At 37.8% G+C, this 24474-nt stretch overlaps 1 long non-coding RNA gene across 1 annotated transcript in view; it reads left to right on the forward strand.

The window, feature by feature from the left end:
- Positions 1-24474, forward strand: part of LOC143651609 (uncharacterized) — a 39104-nt gene that overhangs the window by 297 nt on the left and 14333 nt on the right. The window contains exon 2 of the long non-coding RNA XR_013160068.1: positions 808-945. This is a non-coding gene — a long non-coding RNA (uncharacterized LOC143651609). The remainder of the gene's footprint in view (positions 1-807; positions 946-24474) is intronic.

Genomic DNA, 24474 nt, shown 5'->3' on the forward strand with positions numbered 1-24474 from the left:
GCACTCCAGAACAAAGACTCCTCACTCAGGAAGCAAAGTTGGGGAAGAGACTGACCGTCCTGTGCTTGTATGGCCTGGCCAGAGTACTTCTGATGGGTGGTGGGGTATGGGAGGGGTCCATCTGTGAGGCAGTCACACTCTCAGAGGTGGCCAGTAGAATAGAAAGACAAACAATGTCCTGTTTTTCATCTAGATTTTCTGGAGCCCATTTTTAGAGTAATAAAAACAAACATCACCATCAGAGCAATCCCAACAATTGTATTAATTGTGGCAACCACTTAATGAACCCCTGACTTATCAGGGGTAGGAGGTGGGCAGAGGCTAGGCATTCTTATGTTAGCTCACTATCCTGAGGAGCTAGGAAATGACATCCTAAACCAACCCTGATCTTCATTTTAGTGATTGCCGGTGTTCACGGGACATTTAGCTGGTGAGAATAATGACAATGATTCCAGAAAATATTTTGTAGATTATTGGGAGCCATGAGGCATGCAGAGTAATTGTTGATTGGTGACCCCCTTCTGGGGAAGGGAAAGAAATGGCCAAAAAGGTAAATGTCCATGTATTGATTATACTGTAGCAGACAGGCACATGAAAGTTCTCTGTAGATTTGGCACAGTTTATGCTCAGGTTTCATATTCAATGCTAGGAAGCCTGTTTTCTGATAGTCTGTTTTTATTAATGTGAGTTTAAATGTTCATGATATTGAAAGAGTATATTTTAACCCTTTAAAACCTTTATGTTTATAACCCTTTAGTGACTTATTTATTAAGTAGAGACTCCATGATTTCTTCCACTTTTCTTAAGCTCTCATGAAACATTTTTGGATATGCAGTGTGATGCTCTTTGAGAATTAAAATGTCTGCATATCTTCGGTGACACTTTCCAGACTGAAATAAACTGTCTGCCTCCACTGCCTTCCTGCCTGCCCACTACCATTTTCCGGTATATTTAGTGTTTATCACTTCCATTTATCTAGGTATGAATTCTTTTGTATGAATTGTGCACATAACTGTTTTCCTAACTGAATTGGGAGCTAGTTGTGTGAAAGGCCTGGGTGCTATTATCTTTGTGTGCTCCTCTCATTCATTCATTCATTCAAAAAAAGAAAAGACAAACAATGTTCATTAAGCACCTAAGTGGTAGGCATTGAGGACATACTGACGGACGGTGACAAGGCCCCTGGGAGAGAGGGAAAAGTCAATGAACAAACTGTACCCAGATGTGGCCGCTAGTCCTGTACCATGGATGAGACTTCGTGGTCTAAGGGAGAGAACAGAAGAAGCAGGAGGGATCTACTACAGACAGACGTATATATACAGAGAAAGCCACCCTTAAGGATGGTTGCAGTTGAGCCCAGAAAAGAGCCAAAAAGAAAACGTCCATACTAAGTAAAAAGTGTGTGCAAAAGCTGGGAAAGCCAAAAAGGCAGGGCTTGTGCTAGAAACCAGGAATAGCTAAGTAGGTGAAGGTGTGAACAGTCTAGAGAGATAATGAGGAGCTGTTTGACTCTAAGCAAAATGGAGTGTGGTGAGGGGAGTTAAGCATGAAAGTATCAATTAAGTTTTTAAAAGGGTCACTCTAACTTTTTGAAGAGATTGTAGGGAAACGGGAATAGCCTGCTCAGAAAAGATAGTTGTGGCTTGGCCCCAGCTGAGCCAGTCTGGGAGATGTCCCTTCCTCACTACAGCTGTGATAAGGTCCAGAGATCAGTCAATGATGGTTAAAACTCAGGAGGGAATGAACCCATCACACAAATGTCCCAGGTAATGGGCTTGAGGCTGTGTCTGAAATAGGGAAAAATATTACAGAGCAGAGTCATCCAGCTAGTTTTCTATGTAAACTCATGAATGGTGGGGGGGGGGGGGTCTTAGGCATGCCCAAATACTGATTCCCTCAGCACTTGAGGAGGCTGGGTAAGATCTGGGGTCCATGCTAGGCTCAGGCAAACTCCTCCATTCTCCCCAGTTGTGCTGGTGTACAAAGGTTAGCACTTTCTTCATGTGCTATGATATAAACATAGTCGGGAAGCACAGCAGAGAGTGGTGTTCCCCAAAGAAGGTTCCTTAGGAGTATGTTGCTGTGAGATGATCTCAGGGGAGTAGAGGCCCCCATGAGCAAACAAAATTAGAGAATATTTGGCAAAATGCTGAATACTGCATCTTATTTTCACCTTTTGGAGGATTACATTGACAGCATTTTAGAGACTTACGGGACTCTTAGCAAAGGGTCCTTTTCTAACTTTAATTCAGGGTTTCTTAGACATGTTTGACCATGGAGCTAATTTTTTAACATTATACATATTGATGTTTCATAGTACACACATTAGGAAATTTTATTACATATTTTCCTAGAAGAATTGACATGCCTAGTAGGTTTCTGAAGGGGCCAAATGAAGAAATTAAACAGAAAACCAGAGTGCACAAAGATTGAAAAAATGAAACATCCTTAATGATTGCTTATGCAAAGTGCTTGTTAACAGATTCGTCAAAGTTATGCACTTGCAAAACAGACTCACTCTTCTTGCTTGTGAGGGGGTATGTGGAGAATCACGGTCTCTGATAATAATTGCATCTTGTGACCCTCTGATTGTAAAAACCTTGTGACTAACACCTCCTTTATCCAGTGTATGGATAGATGAGTAATAAAGGCATGCATGAAGAAAAATAGGCTGGGAATATGGAAGAAAATTCCTCTATATAAACTATGGACAAGTTAAAAGTACTACTTTTAATAATCTTTCACTAATTGTAACATATATAACTATTGTTAAGAAGATAGAATTACAAAAAAAGTGCTGCCATCAATTGTAACAAATTTTCCTCACCAAAGCAAGTGTTGCTGGTGGGAGGTGTATGGGAATCCTGTATTTTGTGCACGACTATTCTGTAAACTCACTGTGGTAGTTAGATTCGTTTGTCAACTTGGCCAGGTGAACATGCCTAGTTCTGTTGCTATGGACATGAGCTGATGGTGCCTGAACCTCATCTGTTGCTCATTACATCTGTAGTTGGCTAAGAGGCTTCCTGCTGCAATGAATGCTGTTTGATTTAATTGGCTGGTGCTTAAATGAGAGAGCTCAACGTACGTAGCACAGCCCAAGCAGCTCAGTATACCTCATCTCAGCACTCGCAGATCAGCCCAGGCCTTTGGAGACGCAGGAAGAAAACACCCTGGGGAAAGTTGTTGGAACCCAGAGACCTGGAGAGGAGGCCAGCAGAGATCACCCTGAGCCTTCTCACGTAAGAAAGAACCTCAGATGAAAGTTAGCTGCCTTTCCTCTGAAGAACTAATGAAATAAATCCCCTTTTGTTAATAGTCAACCCGTCTCTGGTGTGTTGCATTCCAGCAGCTAGCAAACTAGAACACCCGTAACTTCTCTGATAAATTTTTAAACTAAAAAAAAGAAGGTTTTTTTTTTAAATTAAAAAACTGATGTTCTCTTCGTAAACTGTGAAGTTTACGAAGAGAACATGACAGCTCGGGAAAGAGAACCAGCTTGCTCATAGCGAGGAGTCTAGAACTAGTAGAAGATGGGCCTTAAATCTGCCTCAAATACCACAGTCCTTCCACTATAGCAGGCTGCTTCCATATGCTGTCAAAATACATAAGGATTTCTTAGCAAATTGTTAGTAATATCATTGTATAGGGTCTTTAAAGAACATGGAAAAGAAACTCCATCAGTAAAACAGCATCCTCCTCAGCCCAGATTGTGGGTGGTATCTTCCTAAAGGACTCTTTTCCTCATTTGGAACAGTGGTTACCAAGTGAAGCCAAAGCATTTAAATTATTTGATTTAAGCAACTAGAAGTAATCACTGCTCGCCTCAAAGGGAGCTAGAATAGAGATTTTCATTAGCAGGATCTTTGTTTTTAGAAAAACCTGCTCAAGTTTGAGGCTATTTTGTCTCCACTATTAAAATGCCAAAATCAGAATGCACCATTCATTCTCACACACACAAGCAACCTATATCTTACATGGATCCACAAGTATGACATGCACACAGCCACATCTGGCGATTGAAGAGTTTGGTTATAAAAGCAGCTAGTAACCAGATATGATTTGCCGTCTGTGGTTGTGACTGGATAACTCCAAATGAAATTTCACTGTATAATTGGCCCATAGTAAAATCAGTCCATAATCTACTGTGACCTTGAAATTCATAGAGAGCTCAAGATTGGAAAAGAACTTATTGAGCATCTAAACAGAGATGTGAAACCAAGATGTTTTGATGTTGGTATTCTAAATGGAAATGCATAAATAGAACTTAACAAATGCAATAAAATGCATGTCCCTTTTAACTTAAAAGAGCATAAGTATAAGATCTATTTGTCAGAACAGGCATTATGACTATAGAGGATATTTCTTTCATACAAAAATTACATGATCTCAGTTTCAAATGGCCCACATTCTACCTGCTTTGTTGACTGCTGAACTTTTCTTCTCTCAACACATCCATGGTTCATTGTTCTCCTGTTTAACTTGTTAACTGAGAACTTGACATTTCCCATCTCTTCAAATCTTTCATCAATTTTAGTGATCATTAAATGCTGAAACTTCTTTGCCAGTTGTTGCTAACCTGAGAGTTTCTTACCTGCTTTTGAATAATATTGGCTCTCATCCAATTCTTATACCCTGAAACCCTTCTGATCACTCACTCACTCACTCTGGAAATTGCCTTCATTCTATCAGAAATTATAGAGTTTTGGTTCTTCAAACCATCCTTTAGTCTCACTTCTTCCTCTGGCTTTCACTGGTTACCAGAATCTTCCTATGTTTATGAGTACCTTCTCTGGAAAACATTCCTTATCTCTGAGAAATGTGTATGTACAGGAATAGATGTTGCTATTCTAGAAACATTCAGATGGGAAAATCCACCTAAGTGGTAGACAAAGCTGTAGGTGCATGGGAATGAAGAAAAACCTTGGGGAAAGTTAGCACAGGTGAGAAAGGTCCACCATTCTGAGCTTGCTAAAGCTCATTAGGGTATACAGTCCTCAGTGTGAATGTGCTGGTGGGAAGTAGTATGGCTCAGCTGTGAAAATATGAAACCCAATCTGTGGGTCACATGAATTCCCACTCTTTGGGACTATAGTAAATATTCTTGGTTGCTGTGCATGTTACACACCATGACAACTACCGTGGAAGAGGCAGAGAGGTACGTTCAGTGGGAGCATGGCCTGTTTCTCTCTCAACTGGCCCTTCTTAGTAAGGCAGCAAAGAAAACAATGGAGTCTGAGTTTTTCACAAAGAGAAGAAATCTAGAGTTCTAATTATTCATTTAACTCTCCATACTTCAACATTACCTAGATAAGATTAATTCTGCTGAATCACCATTAAATTGTTAACTACAACAGCTCAACTAAGATGAGATCTGTGTACAATACACAAAACTAACACTGTCTACATTGTAAAACCCAAGTGAATCTCTTTTTCCTGCAAGGATTTTGCATTAGCTTAAGTGAAAAACATAAATATTAGCCCAAAATAGAATTTTTCAGAACGTTATCAGAAAAGATAATGGGGAGTATTATAATGAAAAAGTTGCATCAAATTGAGATTGGGTAATAAACCATAAAACATTCAGAAATGCTACCCCTTTAGGTAGCAAAGATTTTATATAATAATGCTCTCATTTAAGTTTATTTACTGGATACTGTTTTAGTTTTCTAGGCTGCTCAAAGCAAACACCATATGTGGGTTACGTTAAACAATGGGAATTTATTGACTTAGAGTTTTGAGGCTAAAAGTTCAAATCAATGCACCATCAAAGCAATGCTTTCTTCCCAAGACTGTGGTTATTCTGGGACTAGCTGCTGGTGACCCTTGGTCCTTAGCTTTTCACATGTTGTTTCTCCCAGTGCCTCCCTTTTCTTCTGGGTTCCCCTGTCAGCCTCTGGCTGTTCTATCCATGGCCTCCTCTCTCTGTGCCTGCATTTCATTCTCTTATAAAAGGAGTCCAGGAATAGGATTAAGACCTATCCTGATTAAGGTAGATTATGCTTTAACTAAAGTACTCCTCATCAAAAGGTCCTACTTACAATGGGTTCACATAGGAATCGATTACATTTAAGTATATTTTATTCTGGGATCTTTTCAGCTTTAAACCACCACAGATACTCAGGTGGAATATCCACCTTATTAATGAAAGGAATGTGTAGAAATCACTTCCTTAATTATCTCCCATCCTATTCTCCAGTCTTCATCTCTCTCTAAACTGTGTCCAGTTTATTGCTGTGGGTACGATTACATTCCTTTCACATCTCTTACACTATTATTTCCATGGTAACTAATGTGCTTTAATGAGAGCAAAGCACAGAGGACTAAAGTGAAGTCATAAAAGTAAATGGGATAAAGCATTATTAGGCTAAATAAATACAAAACTAAAAATATGATTATGTGAAGTGTTATCAATTTTATTAACACATATTTGCAAAGGCAAGCCTATTTCAAGTTTCAACTGCCCATGAATAATACCAATAGCAAATTACCCTCTTATAATAAGATGCTGCACATATTTTTTTATACAGGACCCAACTTTCCAAATTAACAACTGATTTTTATTGATTTTTTTGAGTGAAATAACAACAAAATGAGGATCATTTACCCATTCAGTCCCCATTATTTTCCACAGACTTAAAATGAAGCCAAACCTGGTGAGGAACATAATTCTAGCATTGTTATATAATCAGATTGATCTATCTGAAAGTGGTAGGCCTTGGGGGCAATTTTTAAATGAGAGCATATCTTATTTTCCCAGCTGTTATGACAAATACCACACATTGGGTTTTCTTAACAGCAGGAATTTATTGGCTCATGGTTTCAGAGTCTAGAAGACGTGTTTTCTTCTACACAAGGTAGCATTCTGTCTAGGCAAAAATCCTTGGGTTCCCTAACTTTCCCATAACATGATGATGTTCTCTCCTCTTTCTTCTGGGTTCCTCTGACTTCCACTTTTCTGTTCCTTCCCATGACTTTTTCTTCCATGCCCAGTTTCCATTGGTTATAAGGACTTCTGCCATATTGAATTAAGGCCCACCCTCATCTAGTTTGGCCACACCTTAACAAATTAAAACATTTTCAAAGGGCTTATTTACAAATAGTTTCACACCCACAGGGCCAGGGATTAGGAACATGTCAATCATGCCTTTGGTGGGGGGCATGATTTTATCCCCAACAGAGCCTAAAAGTGGAAGTAAAATTAATTTCATCCATAGTAAATAGCAGTGAGGTATAAAGAAAGTAAAACAATAGGTTCCATTAAGAGGAATGAAATAAATAAAAATGAATAGGAAGAGAGGAAGAGTATGAAGGAAAGAGTGACCTAGCAATAAGTTTTGGAGTGCTTTTCATGTGTTGGCTTTGAATTGCTCAGATGTCAAGCTCACTGAGGACATATGAAATAGCTTACTAGATTCCCCAAGGAAGTAGAAAAAAGGCAATGACAGCTTTCAGGTGCCAAAGTGTTTCATAGATACATTGTTGTGATATAATGATCAGGCAAATATATGCATTTTTCTTAATGTTGAACATTGCGTTGAAAGGATTGCTAGTGACAAGACTTACCTGTGTGTTTCTATTTCCACTTCTTAATTCCAGAATTGATGGCAAAATCTCAGATTTGGAATGGTGAAAAGGAAACCAAGCAATCTCCTACCTTACTCTCAATCCTCCAGTCATCACCAATAGAGTTTCTAACTAATAGCAATAACTAATAATTAATGTTTATTAACAGCAATAACTAATAATTATTGTGTATTAATCATTTAAAATATGCCAGGTACAATACTAAGGTTTCATAACCATTATCCCATTCGATCTTCACACTGGCCGCATGGAAGAGGTATTATACTTACTGTTTTTCAAATGAAGGCACCTAAAGACCTCCCTGTCTCCCTGGGCTCTAACCTCTGGGCTCAGCTCCTCCCTAGCCCACATCTTAGCTTTGCAGTTTCCAATGACCTCAACTCAGGAATAACAAGGCAAAGTAGAATATGCCACTGAACAGAAAACCTGACACTTTGTGGCCCTGAAAATGCTATTTAATGCCTCTGAGCCCCAATATTTTCATCTATAAATGGCAGAAGTTTATAATCTACCAAATTGAATAAATTAACCGTAATAAGTATTAATGAATTATTTTTGTGAAAGCAAATATTTCTGTCCTTCTGGTGGAGGGTCACAATCTCCACTCCACCTCAGCACCTATCACAAGGTCACTGAACCCTGTCCACATCCAAATAACATACTCTGGGCCGAGGGTCCAAGATGGTGTGGAATTTAGTTCATCATTCAGAGCAGTTAGTAAATAGCCAGAAGCAGAACAGAACAACTGCAGGGGCCACATCAGTAACCGGACACACAGCATACACCAGTCTGGACAAGCTAGACCAGCTGCGAGCCCACCCAGAACTGCTTCTCAGGCTTCAACTGCCCCAGTAAGGATGGAATTAAGCTTGACTGAGAGACAAAGAGGCTGGTCAGGTGAAAGGAATTAATTCCCCGGAAGCTGTGCCTTCCCTAGGTGTCAGGTGGGGCCTAACTCAGGTGGAATACCTCCCTCAAGGAATAGACCCCAGAGTCTGGAAAACTGAAGCGATTAAAACCAGATTACAGCCTCTCCTCTGTCTCAACCATGCCCCCAGCAGGGAGAGTCTGCTGAAGTTAAAGGTACTGCATCACTTTATGCTGGTGGGACCCACAGGCAGACAAGTGCCACATATTGGGCAGAATAGGAAAAACACAGAGTCTAAAGGCTTCATGGGAAAGTCTTTCAACCTGCTGGGTCTCACCCTCAGGGAAAACTGATGCAGGTGACTCTTTCTTCCTGAGGGGAGGCCAGTCTGGTCTGGAAAAATCTGACTGGGGTCTATAATACCTAAGTAGACCTTCCTAAGGATAAAAAAATAAGGCACCATACGAGCAGGGCAAGAAAGAAGAAAACAAGAATTGAAAAATTTAATCCAGGGTGGGCCATGGTGGCTCAGCAGGCAAGAATGCTTGCCTGCCATGCCAGAGGACCTGGGTTCGATTCCCGGTGCCTGCCCATATAAAAAAAAAAAAGAAAGAAAAATTTAATCCATTAACATTTAGTGTTATTACTGTAAGGGCAGTACTTTCTTCTACTGTTTTGTCTTTTGGATTTTATATGACATATCTAATTTGTGACCAAGAGACCGGCTCTGCAAGAAATACTAAAGGGAGCACCAGAGACAGATATGAAAAGACAGCAGAGAGAGGTGTGGAGAAGGGTGTAGAAATGAAGACTATTAGTAAAGGTAAAAAGAAGAAAAATTAGATATGGCATATAAAATCCAAAAGACCAAATAGTAGAAAAAAGTACTGCCATTAACAGTAATAACACTAAATGTTAGTGGATTAAACTCCTCAATCAAAGACTGGCAGAATAGTTTGAGCATCCATTGTTAATCTTGACAGAATCAATCATTTTGTTTGGGTTTACAAAATGGTTATTTTCATATTTTAAAAAATTCTTTCAGCTTTATAAAGAAATGCTTTCCTTTATTTTCTCTCTTTTTTGAATATCACTCTAACTTCATGCATTTTTATTCATTTGGTGTGTTTTAGTTACTATGGTTATATAAATAATTATCTCAAAATAAAGTGGCTTACAACAGTCATTTATTGTGCTCATGGATTCTGTGAGTCAGGAATTGTAACAGGTCACAGAAAGTTGGATTGTCTCTGTTGTCCTCAGATGAAAGATATGAAGGCTGGGAGTTGCAATGATCCAAAAGCTTCTTCACTCACAGGTTTGATTTGATCCTGGTTGCTGGCTGATTGGGTACCTCAGCTCCTTTCCATGTGATCCTCTCCACTTGGTCTTTCAGCCTGTGCTGGTTTTCATTTCCTCAAAGGCATTCTGAGAGAAAGAAAGCCAGGCAGAAACTTTGCATGACCAAGCCATGGATGTCACATAACATCACTTTTGGCATATGCTTTAGGTTGGAGTAGCCACAAGCCCCAAATAGATGAAAGAAAATGAAATATGGATCCTTCAATTAAGTAGGTAAACTTTCATTCATTTTATAAGAACATAGAGCACATGGAAACTCTTTCTCCTACACTCCCACCACCACCTCACACTTGCACATACACACATACACACACACACACACACACACACACACACAGCTCTCATGGAAACTATTATCTTCCAGACATAAGATGTTACTATCAGTAACATTTATTATTTTCTTTGATACTCAAATTGCCCCTAATTGGCCAGTGTGAAAACTCACACTGGCTCTAATACCCTTTTGACATTACCCAATGAGTTTTGAAAGCTTCTTTACTTTCTTGCTCAACATATATCTCAGATTCACTTTGTTCTTTTCTGCCTCAACTGGATTCATCATTTTCCCACTTTTAAGTGGGAAATCCAGATGTTGGGGGTGCTCACTGCTACTTGGCTGTCATTGTTTCTAAGCCTTCCGGTGGGCAGAGCTAGGAAGTAATTTTTTTTCACAGATGTATCAAACCTTAACCATTCCTTAATTTTGGACATTCTGGTTTTTTTTTTTTTTGCTTTAAATAATATTTCAATGAACATCATTGCATTTCTGAACCCACCTCTGATTATTTATTCTAAAAGTGGGATTATTGTGGTTTATTTATTTTTAATTAATTTATTTTGTATTAGTACAGTTTTAGGTTTACAGAAAAACAATGCATAACCACAGTTTCCATACATCCCAAGCACACATCAAGTATTTGCTATTGTTGAGTATGCAATAGTGTGATACTTTTGTTACAAGTGATGAGACAATATTAATTATACTGTGAACAATAGACCCAATTTACATTAGGGTTCACTGTGTTGTAGAGTACTATTTTTTTATTTCAAGTTATATCTATGTAATGTAAAATTTCCTCTTTTAACCACACTCAGTATATAATTCCATGGTGCTAATTACATTTCCAATATCATGCTACCAACATTTATTACCATTACTTTTCCAATACCTCAAACAAAAACTCTATACCATCTAAGCACTAACTCAGCATCCTCTACCCCACCCTCGCCCCTGGTAGCCTGTATTCTAGTTCTCAACATTATGAATATGTTTATTTTAATCATTTATATCATGCAATATTTGTCCTTTGTGTCTGTTACTGCGATGTTTTTAAAGATAGTCCATGTTGTCCCCTGAATCAGAATTTCATTCCCTTAGGGTTGAAGAATATTCTATTGTATGAAAATACCAAAATGTGTTTATTTATTCATTGTTGATAGACTAGAGCTCCTTCCATCTTTTAACAGTTGTGAATAATGCCACTAAGAACATTGTTGTGAAATATCTATTCAAGTCCCGGCTTTCAATATATTTGTGCACATACCTAGAAATGGGAGATTACTTTCCACAGTGACTATACTCGCTTATGCTCCCAACAATAAAAGGGTGTTCCTATTTCTCCCAATCTCTACTAAACATGTTATATTCCGTTTTGTATATATTCCATGATAGTAACCATTCTAGTGTGTGTGAAATGGTTTTGATTTGCGTTTCCCTGGTGGCTAATGATGTTGAGCTAATGATGATGTCATTACTCATTGGCCTTTTGTATACCTTCTTGGGAGAAATGTCTATTCAGGTCTTTGACCCATTTTTTAATTGGGCTATTTTTGTTTTTCAGTTGTAGGATTATTTATATATTCTGGACATTAAACCCTTATTGGATATGTGGTTTCCAAATATTTTCTCCCTTTGGGTAGGTTGTTTTCTTATTTTCATGATGAAGTCCTTTGATGCACAAAAGTTGTTTGTTTGTTTTTTATCATGTTCCATTTATCTAATTTTTTCTTTTGTTGCTCATGCTTTTGGTATAAAGCCTAAGAAACCATAGCCAATGCAATTTCCTGAAGCTGCTCCCCTATGTTTTCGTCTAGGAGTTTTTAGTTGAGTGGAAGTACAGAGTGTCAATGTACTGCATCCACCCAACTCAGGTTCTTAGGATGCCTCCTGTTTATGTGACCACCCTCATTCCTACAGGGTTGCTCCCTCACAGGAGGCCTGAGCAGCTTCATCTCAGGATGCATTTATTTGTTGGGTAGCTCCCATCCTTTTTGTTCTTTTCAAGTACTTTTTATTTACTAAATATTCACAAGCCAGTATTGCAACACTAGATCTCTCTCTTGAATATCACACTGGAATGCCAGGTAGAGTGAATCACAAAGTTTTCAAGTTCCATGTGTCCAGAATGAAACAGATTGCATGTGGTTCAGCTAAATATCCCTTCTCCTTTGTTCTCTAAATTGGGCCATGACACCACTATTTATCCAATGCATAGGCGGAAACCTGAATTTTATCTCTGATTCTTTCTTCTCACTCATCCCATATCCCAACTTCTATCAATTCCACCAACCAATGATCTACTGAAAGCATTCTACTCCACTGCTACATGTCCTACCCCAAATACTGCAAAAACCTCCAAATTGGACCACCTCAGATATATTCTTGGTGTCATAGACTGTGTCTGCCCTCAAATGGCATCACCTCCCTGCTTAAAACCAATGTTTCCTAAAATGAAGCATTTTAGGTTTTACTACGGCTTATATTACACTTCAGGCTGTGACTGTTTCTCATATCTTCAGCCTCATTTCCTACTTTTCTCTCATTGTACTACAGCCTGAGCCTTCCATAACTATTTTTAGCTCCCAAATGCACCAAGCTCTATTTCATCAACATGATTTTGTACATGCTGCTCCATCTGCCTTGACCTATTGCCCCACTCTCCTCTTTCCTGGCATCCTCTAGTGTCAACTTAGATGTCCCCTGGGAAGCATTCCCTGAGCTGGACAATCTGAGTAGTTGTACGCCTATGTCCTCCTGGAAATCTGTCACTGAGTTTCTATTTGAGGACTTGGAACCTCAGAGAGAACAGGGCCAGTGCCATATTTTCCAAAAGTCCCTACCTGCAGGAAACATTTCTTTCAAGGAAGAACAGTTCTCAGAAATCACGGAATGCCTAGCATTTCTTACAAGTTAAATATTAATTCCTCTCTCCCATATTAATGATTCTTCACAGTCTGACAATGACATAGTATGCAATCCTACTCTCCACTATGCAGCTTCCCTCTGTTGGGAAGAACTTTCCTCTGCTGAATATTCCAGAGTTTTCCATGCCTGTGTCTTTGCTAATATGGACTGGGCTCTTGGGACTTCCACCCATCTCTTTTTATCCTTCTCGACCTTTACAACCTATTTCAAATGCACTTCTTACACTATGTTTTCCCTCATCCTGTCTGTAGGATTTTGACTGAATACCCTCAGTGCATGTTGCTCACCTCCTCTGGGATGCCCACTGTCCTCTGCCTCTGCTCTTTCCTGCCTCAAAGTATCAAAGACAACAGTGGGCAGGAGCATTGTCTGACAAGTTCCTGTGTTTCACAAGGAGATGGTCAAATGTTCCAGTAGTGAAGACTAAGGATTATCCTCTTGAAATAACCAGAAAAGCCATTTTCTGAGTATCAAAGCAGAAAGGTATATGGATAAAAACAAAGAATTTCTCACAGCCTCCTTAAAACCAGTCTAATTTCTGTGGTGCTGTGGGGAGGATATGTTCTTCTGTACCTACCCATGTGGAGAACCCTCTATTCTCACTTCTGAAAGTGATTCTACCATTATGCAATTAAGCTAACTTCAATAAAATGCCAAGAAAATCACTGTACAACTTGAGGTTTCTCCACCGAAAGAAACCTGTCCTAATAGTCAAATAAGTAAGAAACAAAAACTCCTGTGATATTTATCTTTAATTGTAAGGAGATCAGTTGGGATTAGCAAAAAGTAAAAATCCAGATCAATTAAATGCCATAATAGTGACCACCAGTTCATACTACAAGATCGCCAGGCTCTGTCAGAAGGCGTGAATGCTATTCCATCTTCCCTGGTCTGCTAACCAAGGAAAGAAACAATTACCTCCATTTTACAGGTAAAGAAACTGAGGATCAAAGAGGCCAAGAAACTTTTCCAAAATTACAAACCTCCTAAGTAGAAGAGCCTGGATTCCAACCCAGAGCTGTTTCATTCTTTATCATCCTGCTGCGCTTTAAGCCTAGACCTGTAATTAGAATAGAGTTAAAAGGAAGGGGGATCTCCTAGGCGGAGTTACTCTAATGAGTAGGTGAGAATGATTTGTAATTAGCATATCAACAATCTCTAAGCAAATTAGTGCTTCCCTATACAAAGGGGGCTTAAATGCCGCATTCTTTAGGTAGGCTGTGTGCTTCCTATAAAGAGATGAACTTCTGTACCTCACCATCTGAGTCATCACAGAAGCACTACTGTGGAAGTGAAAATTAATTAGATTGGACTACATATATTTCATGAAACCAGAAGAATAAAAAAAGTTAATCACCACTTTTTTCCCTATACTATTAATTTAATTGATGTGGGGCTGGTTTCTCAATGCATGGTAGAGTTTCGTTTAAGCCAGACTTCTTGGCTCCCCTGAACTCCACGGAGGTGGGAATCCCTTTTTCGCATCTCTTTACATAGGAAGCCATTATTGCATCTAGGACATGAGAGGCGGTTATTGGGTAAGCTGTGGTACTGCCTGCATCAGAATCCAGAAAGGTCATTTGACCCGTTGTGGTAAGTTTTCCTATCTGAAATGCCAGGATAGTAAGAGCCCCTACACAAAATTGATAGGAAGATGAGATAAGACTTGCATGTAGTATAGTTTCAATAAACACTACCTATCATTATTATTGATAGTCATCTTATAAGTGTTGTTCAATAAATGCTTTTAATTCGAAGATTAAGAGTAAGAAGGGAAGGAAGGCAGGAAGGGAGAGAAGAGAAGGAGAGAGAAAGGTGGAAGAATAAGGCTTATAGAAATCAGTTCTTTCTGGGAAGACTTTAATTTCGTTCTGAAAACTCTTTTCTTTAGAACCCAAATAACTTCCACTGCTGGATTTACTAAAGAATCCTTCCTTTTCCAGCTTTTATCAAAGCAGATCAAATTGCCTAGGGCAGTCCCAAGGGTAGCTCTCTGCAATGACGTCTGCCCAGTGGCCCAGCAGCCTCTTGAGAAATCTCGAAAGCAACTCCTACTGACCCCTAATATGTCCATAGGTCCATAGCACCGCCAGCACCATCAGCTGGATAATTAGCAGGCCTCATGCTGGCATAAAAGATGTGTAATCTGAGTAACAATAACATTAGGAAAAAAAACAACATCCTGGGGATGATGCCAGTGATCAGGACACTGTAATTGCTATAATTAAAAGCAAATCAAGCACTGCAGCAAAAAGTAGGTCAGTCATTTGCTTGGTGCAATCTTGATGAGAGTGGAAAACAAAAAAATAAATAAATAAAACAATTGATGGTAAAAAAGTTTCTATAACACTTGAGTAAGAAATTTGTTGGGATTCTGCATGGTTGTATCTCCATATAATGCTCTTTGTGGATAAATTCATCAGGGCAGTGGTAATATTCCTGAAGAGTGGATTCAATCCAGTCTTTACTCTATGCCGTCTTTGCTTAAGTAACAGTATATTAAGCCAAAGACAAGCTCAACATTTTCCCTGTCTGCTGACAATTTCCATAAAATCCAGAGTAGGGAGAAAGGGTTGTCTTTTTTCCATAATTGTTTCATCTTTAGCCCAAGTGAAATAATGTTTCTTTTTTTATTAGAGAAGTCATAGGTTTACAGAACAATCACACATAAAATACAAGATTCCTGTATATTATCCCATAATCAACACAATGAATTGGTGTGGTACATATGTTACAATGTATGAAAGTGCATATTTATAATTGCACTATTAAGTATAGGCCACAGTTAACATACAGTCTAGTGTTCATGTTGCACACTTCCATGGAGTTTTAATTTTTTATTTTTATTCTAATAACATATATACAATAATGGTGAAAATATCACCATTATTATTCAACTATGTAATTTAGTGTTAATTATGCTCACAATGTTGTGCTACCATCACCACCATTCATTATCAAAACTTTTCGTCATCCCAAATAGAAATTTTATGCATTTTAAGCCATAATTCCCTATTCCTTGGGCTTACCCTGTCCCCTCATAACCTATTTTCTACATTCTGACTTTATGATTTTGCTTATCTATTTATATCTTATCAGTGAGATCATATCATATTTATCCTTTTGCATCTGGCTTATTTCACTCAACATGATATCTTTAAGATTCACCCACATTGTCACATGTATCAAAACTTCATTCCTTTTTATAGCTCAGTAAAATTCCATTGTATGAATATACCATGTTTTGTTTGTCCATTCATCAATATTGGATACTTGGGTTGCTTCCATCTTTTGGCAATTTTGATAATGCTGCTATGAACATCAGTGTGATACTTTCAGAGTCACAGCTGTTATTCATTTAGGTTTATACCTAGAAGTAGGATTTCCAAGTCATATGATAATTCTGTGCTTAATTTTCTGAGGAACCACCAAACTGTCTTCTGCAGTGACTGTACCATGTTACATTCCCACCATCAATGAATGAGTGTTATTTCTCCACATCCTCTCCTACACTTTGTAATATTCCTTTTTAATAGCAGCCACTCAGTTAGGTGTGTGGTATCACATTGTAGTTTTAATTTGCTTTTCCTTAGTGGCTAATGATAAAGAGCATATTTTCCTGTACTTTATAGATGTTTGTACATCTTCTTTGGAGAAATGTCTATTCAAGTCTTTTGCCCATTTGTAAATTGGGTTGTTTGTCTTCTTATCATTGAGTTAAAGGAATTATTTTGATGTGATCCCATTAGCCTATTTTTTTTTTTGATGTTTGTGCTTTGAGTTTAAAGCCTAAAAAAAACTGTTGCCTAAACAAGTTCCTAAAGTTATTTCCCTACATAAACTTTTAAGAGTTTTAAAGTTCTGACCCTTTTTTTTAGATCTTTTTTCTTTTTCAGTTGATTTTTGTATATGGTATTAGGTATGGGTCCCCCTCCTTTTTTTGCACATGGAAATCCAATTAATTCTCCCTCACCCGTATTATTGACAGACCCTTTCAACTTGAAAAATTATAATGGCTATAGCCCAAACACCCCTAATGAGAGGGATAGAAAGATCAGAGGTGATGGTGGAGTTATACAGAGAAGATAGGATTCAACAAAAGAACATGATTGCTGAATCATTAAGTTGATATTTCTTTTAGTCTCCAGTATCTTAGAGCAGCTGGAAGTAAAAACCTAAAATTGTGGAACTGCAACCCATGTCAATCTCTGAAATATGTTCTACAACTAATTGCAATGCTGTACCTTGAAATGTATTGTTTGTATATATGCTATTTTTCACGAAAAAGAGAAAAAAGGTAGATAATGATTATAAAAAAATAGTGATATAAAATATTATTTAAAAAATCCTTCTACCCTCTTATATTCTGGAGCAGCTAGAAGGAAAAAATCTGAGAGGATGGCATGGTAGCCCATGACAAACTTTGGGATCTGTCCTGTAACTACTTGCTGAAAAGTGTTTTGAAAACGATTGCTTTTTTCTTTCTTTGCTTTGCATATATGCTATACTATACAATAAAAAAGTTTTTAAAAAATCAGTTGGCCATAAATATTATTTTCCATCTCTTAGCTTTCTTTTAGCAATGCTTTTTGGTTTTCTGTGTTATTGTGTTTATAGCCTTGGTTAGATTTATTTCTAGATATTTGATTATTTTAGTTGCTTTTGTAAATGGAATTTATTTTCTTGATATCTTCTTCCAATTGTTCATTACTAGTGTATAGCAACATTACTGATTAGGGGGCATTGATCTTTTACCCTGTCACTTTTCAAAATGAATTTATTATCTCTAGGAGCTATGTTGTGAATTTTTCAGGGTTTTCTATATGTAAGATCAGGTCATCTGCATATAGGGAAATTTTCATTTCTTCTTTCCCACTGTGGTTGAATTTTATCTCTTTATCTTGTCTAATTGTTCTGGATAGAATCACCAGGTCAGTATAGTATTGAGGAAGAGTGGTGACAGTGGATATCCTTGTCTTTATCCTGATTTCAAATGGAAAATAGATACATTGAGTATGATGTTAGTGATGGGTTTTCATATATACTCTTTATCATGTCGAGAAAGTTTTCTACTATACTTAGTTTTCTTAGGAAGGCTTTTTTTATCAAGATGAGAGCTGGATTTTGTCACATGCCTTTTCTTCATCAATGGAGATGATCATGAGTGATTTTTTCAGTCATTCTTTTAGTGTGGTCAGAGAAAATATATTGTACAATTTCAGTATTTTTGAAATTATTAAGAACTGTCTTGTTCTTATCTAAGATATCTAAGATATGGTCTATCTCATGTGCACTTGAAAAGAGTGTCTAGTATATTGCTGTTGAATTAAATGTTCTATGTATGTCTGTTTGCTCTAGTTGATTCACAGTATAATTCAAGTCTTGTATTTCCTTATTGATCTTCTGTTTAGGTGGTCTATCCATCAGTGAAAGTGGTGTATTATATTCTCTTACTATTAATATAAAACCATTAATTTCTCCCCTCAAATTTATCAGTATTTGCTTCTCATATTTTGGAGGTCTGTTACTATGTGCGTGTATACATTTATATCTATTATGTCTTATTGTTTGATTGACCACTTCATCAATATATAATCACCATTGTTGTCATTCATAACTGTTTTTGACTGTATGTGTATTTTACCTGATATTACTCTAGCCAGCCCAGATCTCTATAGTTTACTACTTGCATCATATCTGTTCCCATTCTTTCACTCTCAACTTACTTATATCTTCGAATTTAAGGTGATTCTCTTATAGACAGCATATAATTGGGTCATGGTATTTTATTCATCCTGCCATCTGACTGGATAATTTATTTCATTTACATTTAACATTGCTAGATAATACAAGATTTTATTCTGCCAATATTTATTTAGTACTTGTAAATCTTACACTGGCTTTGTCCCTTAAATCTTCTTTAATGCCTCTTTCATAAATATTTGACTTTTTCTATTATACCATATTGAATCCCTTCTCATTTCTGTCTGGATATATTTCTCAAGTATTTCCCTTGTTGTTGGCATGGGGTTTAAATTTAAGATCCTAAATATATAATAATATTTGATTTCATACATACTTGATATTAATAGCATGTAAATACACTGTCCCTTTACTCATCTGTCCTATCACCATTTTTTGGTATTTGTTAAAAATTGCATCTTGTTCATTTTATTTCCAAAACCATGGATTTATCATATTTCTTATCCATTTGCATTTTAGCACCTGGAAGAAGTGATTAGTGGAGTTATATACCAAAAAATGCACCATAAAAGTAATGACATTTATAATTACAATTGCCTTTACTGGAATTCTTTATTTCTTTATGCTTCTTTGAGCCACTGTATATTTTCCTTTTCTTTCATTCTGAAGAAATCTCTTTTGCATTGCTTGTAAAACAAGTCTAGTGGTAATGAACTCCCTGAGCTTTTGTTTATCTGGGAATACCTGAACTTCTCTTCTCATTTTTGAAAAGAAAGTCTTATCAGATATAAAATTCTTGGTTGGCAATTGTTTTCTTTCAGCACTTTAATTATTTCAACCCACTACCTTCTTGCTTCTATGGTTTCTAATGAGAAATAAGATCTTAATCTGATTGGAACTTATTTTACATAAAATGATGCTTTTCTCTTGCAACTTTCAGAACTTTCTATTGTCCTTTGCATTTGACAGTTTGGTTAGTATGTGACAGTACATATTTTTCTTCAGATTTATGCTGTTTGGTGTTCTCTGGGCTTCCTGAGTATTTATATTCAGTTCTTTTGCTAAGTTTGGGACATTTTCTAGCATTATTTCTTTGGATATTCCTTCAGTCTCTTTGTTTCATCTCCTCTTGGGATTCTCATAATGTGTGTATTGGTATACTTAATAGTGCCCTAGAGATTTCTTAAGTTATTTAAATCTTTATTTTTTATTCTTTTTTTATTTCTGCTCCTCAGCCTAATTCATTTCAATTTTCTTGTCATCAGGTTCACTGATTCTTTCTTCTGCTAGTTCCAAACTGCTGTTAAAACCTCCTGAGAATTTTCATTTCAGTTATTTTGGTCTTCAGTCATCCTGTTTGGTTCTTCTTTAAAATTTCTATCTCTTTACTGAGATGCTTACATTGTCCACTCATTGTTTTCCTGATATCCTATAGTTCTTTCTCATTATTCCCCTTCAACTACTTGAGCATACCGAACATCATTTTTTAAAGCTATGTCTGCTATGTCCATATCTGGTCTTCATCACTGTTATTTCTGGATTTTTATCCTCTTCCTTTGATTAGATCCTTGTTTCTAGTTTCTTCTTCTTCTTTTTTTTCTTTTTTGTCTTGCAATCTTTTGTTGCACGATATACATTTTAATATTTTAACATGTGAACTCTTGGATTTTTTCCCCCAGAAATGTCTGTTTCTTGAGTTTGTAACAAGCTGCTGATAGAGATTTTCTTGAGTATCAGCTTTCCTAAAAGGAAGATCCATCTGAGTGAAATGCAAAACACAGGATTCTCCCTGTCTTTTCTAGGCCTGTTTCTTATCCTGGGCTTGTGCTTGCTTGTGGCCTTAGAAGATCCCTCTTTATAGGAATTTTAATGTCCCCTCTTCCTCCAAGGAGACAAAATTTCTCCCTCTCCTCAGTGTTCCACTGCTGGACTTAAAGCACATAAGCCTTTGACCCAGGCCATAAGCCTCAATTATTACATTTTTTTCCTTGCCTCAAGTTGCTTTTACCTGTAGGGAAAATTTCAGGAGGAGAGGGCATGCCAGAGAGGAATCTCCTAAATCAGTCTTTTCCAGCTAGAACAAGGCCATGGACACACAGCCAGCTACCATGTGCCCTAGACAGACGATGAAGGAGGGGCCGATAAGGTCACCAGGAGCTTCCTCTCTCACTGACCAAAGTTATGCTTCTTTGACCTGCCCAGCAAATGCTGCTCTTCAACTGTCCTCCACAGCTCTGAGGAAGCATTGGTTAAGTTGAAACAATGACCACCCTTTCAGCCAGGCTCCAAGTGATCAAAAGTAGCTAATCAAATCTATGATCAGCAGTCTATTGCCATAGACCATTCCCACCCCAGATCTTGGAGAAGTGGATTTTTTATGTCCCTTTTTGACACCAGAAAAATATGCCACATTACTATGAGAGTGGGAGATGAGTGTCAGTTTCAGTTATGGGAAGAAAGCAATTTACTGGCAGTTGCCATAATTTACTAGCCTCTTCCTTCCCCTTTGCTCTTCCCTGGATGCTATTCAGTGTACTACTGGGCTCTGGAGTTTCAAAACATTGATCAAAGAATTCCTGACTTTCAATAGTTGTTCTGGCGAAGGTACCAATTTTTGGAGCTTTCTACTCTGCCATCTTCCTATGCTCCTTTTTGAAATAATGTTTCTCAGAGTCATAGACATTGCCTTTTATTTTTTCTTTCTTCTGCAGAAGTTGGTAGCTGCCCAATGAAATCCTCAATTTGCACATACATGGTTTATTTTACAACAAATGTCTTATGGAGTCTGTTGATGATGCTGCCAATGGGGCCTGGAGAAATGTGTTCATAGTCCAGAGCCCTCTGGGTCACTTCTTTCATCTGGGTACCTTTGTGAAAGGGTCAGATGCAGGCTTTGTGAATAGAGAGATGGGATTTGAACCCAGTTTCACCTCTCATTACCCAGTTCAACCTGGGAAAGTTCTTTATTTACTGAAGCCTTGATTTCCTTTTCATAACGTGTATAATAATAGATTAGATGAGCTAAGATGTATAAAGAAACTTGGTGTGTTGTTGGCATCCAATAAATGGAAGCTATTGCTCATGTTTCTAGGAATCTTCCTTGTAATCTAGTTCTAATATTTTTTCCCTATCTGTGCATGTCCAGCTGAACATAGATTTCTGACTTAGGAAATACCACTGTGCTTGTGACCAAAAAAAAATAGCTTCTTCCCTTCCATTCATCTGTGCTATTGCCACAGGTTACCCAGAAATAGAAAATTATACCATACCTGTTGTATGTCAGCTAATAAGGCACATGCCACTTAAATATACCCACACACCTTTCAGACACAACCACCACACTCTAACATTCTTTGCTTTTGGTCCCTTCAGCCTGCCTGTTTTGTGAAAATGTTTTTGTTTCACAGTTAGTCCCTCCTAGAGGAAGGAGAGGTTATTTTTTTTACGAGTGCCTAATTCAGGTTTGTTTGCTTTGATTTTCTGCCTCTTCCCAGTAATTTATGATTAAAGGAAACTCTTTTCCTTTGGTAACTGCCTGAGAGTGGGGAGGGGGTGGGGGAAGACAGGAGAAACAGAGATTCTCAAAAGTTTCCTGGAACTCATTTGGTGAGGAGAGAGAAGAAAGCAAACAACCAAAAGCATTTATAAATATCCCACAAGGAGATAATTTTACAAAGATAATTACTAGATGGAAATGTTTAGTACTTCACTGAGCCCTTGTCTGTGAAGTTCTGATTGCATACTTCATGCTTTCAAATGTGCTAAATTTAGAGACCCCTTAGAGAAGCGACTAGATTTTCACAGGCAGACTCTCCAATGACGTCTGTGGGCGAGTCCGTGGCTGGAATGAAGGACCAGGCTCAAACCCGCAACAAGCACCATGTTTGGGACATATTCTTGACTTTTCTCCTTAAAATACTAATGACTCTATCAGAAACACTTTTCTTCAATAAGCGATACTGTAGTGTTTTCACGTTTAACTCTAAGCCTTACCTAATAACACTGAACGAAAGTTTGAGGAAAGACTTTCCAGACTCTATGTACCTTAAGGCAAATTCTCTCCTCTTCCTTCTCCTCCTTCTCCTTCTTCTTCTTTCACTCTGGGGGCCAACTCCTCAAATGTGCTTCCTCACCTTTTATTTGAGGATTTTCTTAGCCTGCATTGCCCAGAAGACCCTAATAAGTTGATTTATGTACAGAGGGTACTAAAGAAGTGCTCTCAGAAGGGACTTGTTAGGATGTGGGGGAATCAGAACAGGAAAGAGGACAAAACTTGGCAAGTTTACAACTTCAGATAGTCTTAGCCCCAGTCTTATCCCATTGGGAGCTCTGGAGTGTGAGTTACACTCAGACTCTGTCTCCAAATGAAGCAAGAAAGTTGGACTGTCAAATTCCCTATAGTGAAGCTAAGGCTGTTTCTGGAAGGAGGTGAATGCCCAACACCCTCAGCTCTCTGAACCTGAGAGTAAAGGGGCCATAATAGCTCTCTGGTCTCTTTTTGAGGAGTTTCAGAAGCTAATTCCAGAAGCAAAAGAATAAAGAGGTCAGGAGAAGAGTGCACTGAAACTAAGGCTGCTAGAATTAGCAAGCACAGGAAAGATATTGCATGGGACATACTTAAAATAAAATATTACTTGCCATTGATCTGAGATTCAAATTTAGCTATGCCCCATGCTTTATCTGGCAACTCTAACAGAAAGAGAAGGGATCCTAGACCCTTGGGCTGTGTGCTGACAGCATGCTCAGATCAGAAAGGATCTTGTCAGGTCTTTAGGCCATGCTTTCAACGAATATGGAACCTCCTGTACAGTCTTGACAAAATGTGATCTTTCTTTGGTTCCAAAATTTGTAGTAAAAAGGAGTTGACCACTTCTTAAGATGTCTTCTTCCTTTATGAACAATTTATGGTTAGAAAATGTCCTTGCCACTTTCTTCCTATTTTCTATATTTCTGTCTTCTATATTCAATTAGGAAGGCAAATCAAATCCATTCCCTATTATATAGCTTTTTTGGGTATTTAAGGTTGCTATGTTTGGTTCTTCTTCAAGCTAGAAATCCTGAACTCCTCCCAACATATTTACATTACTTTGCTTCTAGAAGGTTCCAGACACTGTCCTACATGCAAGCATTTCAAAGACGATCCATGAGAATGCACATCTTTTTTATCAAGGTCAGTGATGTATTATATTCCTGTCCTGAAGTAGTAAGTAGATGCTAAATATTTTCTGTAGGTCAGAAGTGGAACTCCTCTTCTCTAATGTTCCTATCAGTAGTCATTGTTCTTACATAATAGAATTTTTACTTAATTACATGGGAATGAATAAATAAAAATAAATAAATCATTATACTTTTTACTAAGTGGACATTTTTTATAAAAGTATCACCGCAGCTCCCTTCCTATCTCTGTCCCAGATAACTTTCTCAGTTGGAGGCCTTTGCTCCCAAATATGACCTACTTCTCCCCAGATCTTTCAAAGTTACACCTGGATATTCCATTTTTAAATGAACTTGTCCCATTGCAAATGTCAGTCCTTCCAAACCTACAATGCAGGGACATTGTATCAGAATTAAATAGACAAGATGTTGTTATCCCAATTGGGGTTGAATAATTTCGCCCACAAAAGACATCCTGATAGTTTTGCTACAAGTTACTGGACACAGTTTGTGTGCACCGAGGTGACTACGGAGCACCCAGGTTGAAAAAGGGAAAATATCATTAACCAGACAACTTTCTTCTTGAACATTTTTA

The sequence above is a fragment of the Tamandua tetradactyla genome, chromosome 12, assembly GCF_023851605.1.
Source record: "Tamandua tetradactyla isolate mTamTet1 chromosome 12, mTamTet1.pri, whole genome shotgun sequence".
Classification (NCBI taxonomy): domain Eukaryota; kingdom Metazoa; phylum Chordata; class Mammalia; order Pilosa; family Myrmecophagidae; genus Tamandua; species Tamandua tetradactyla.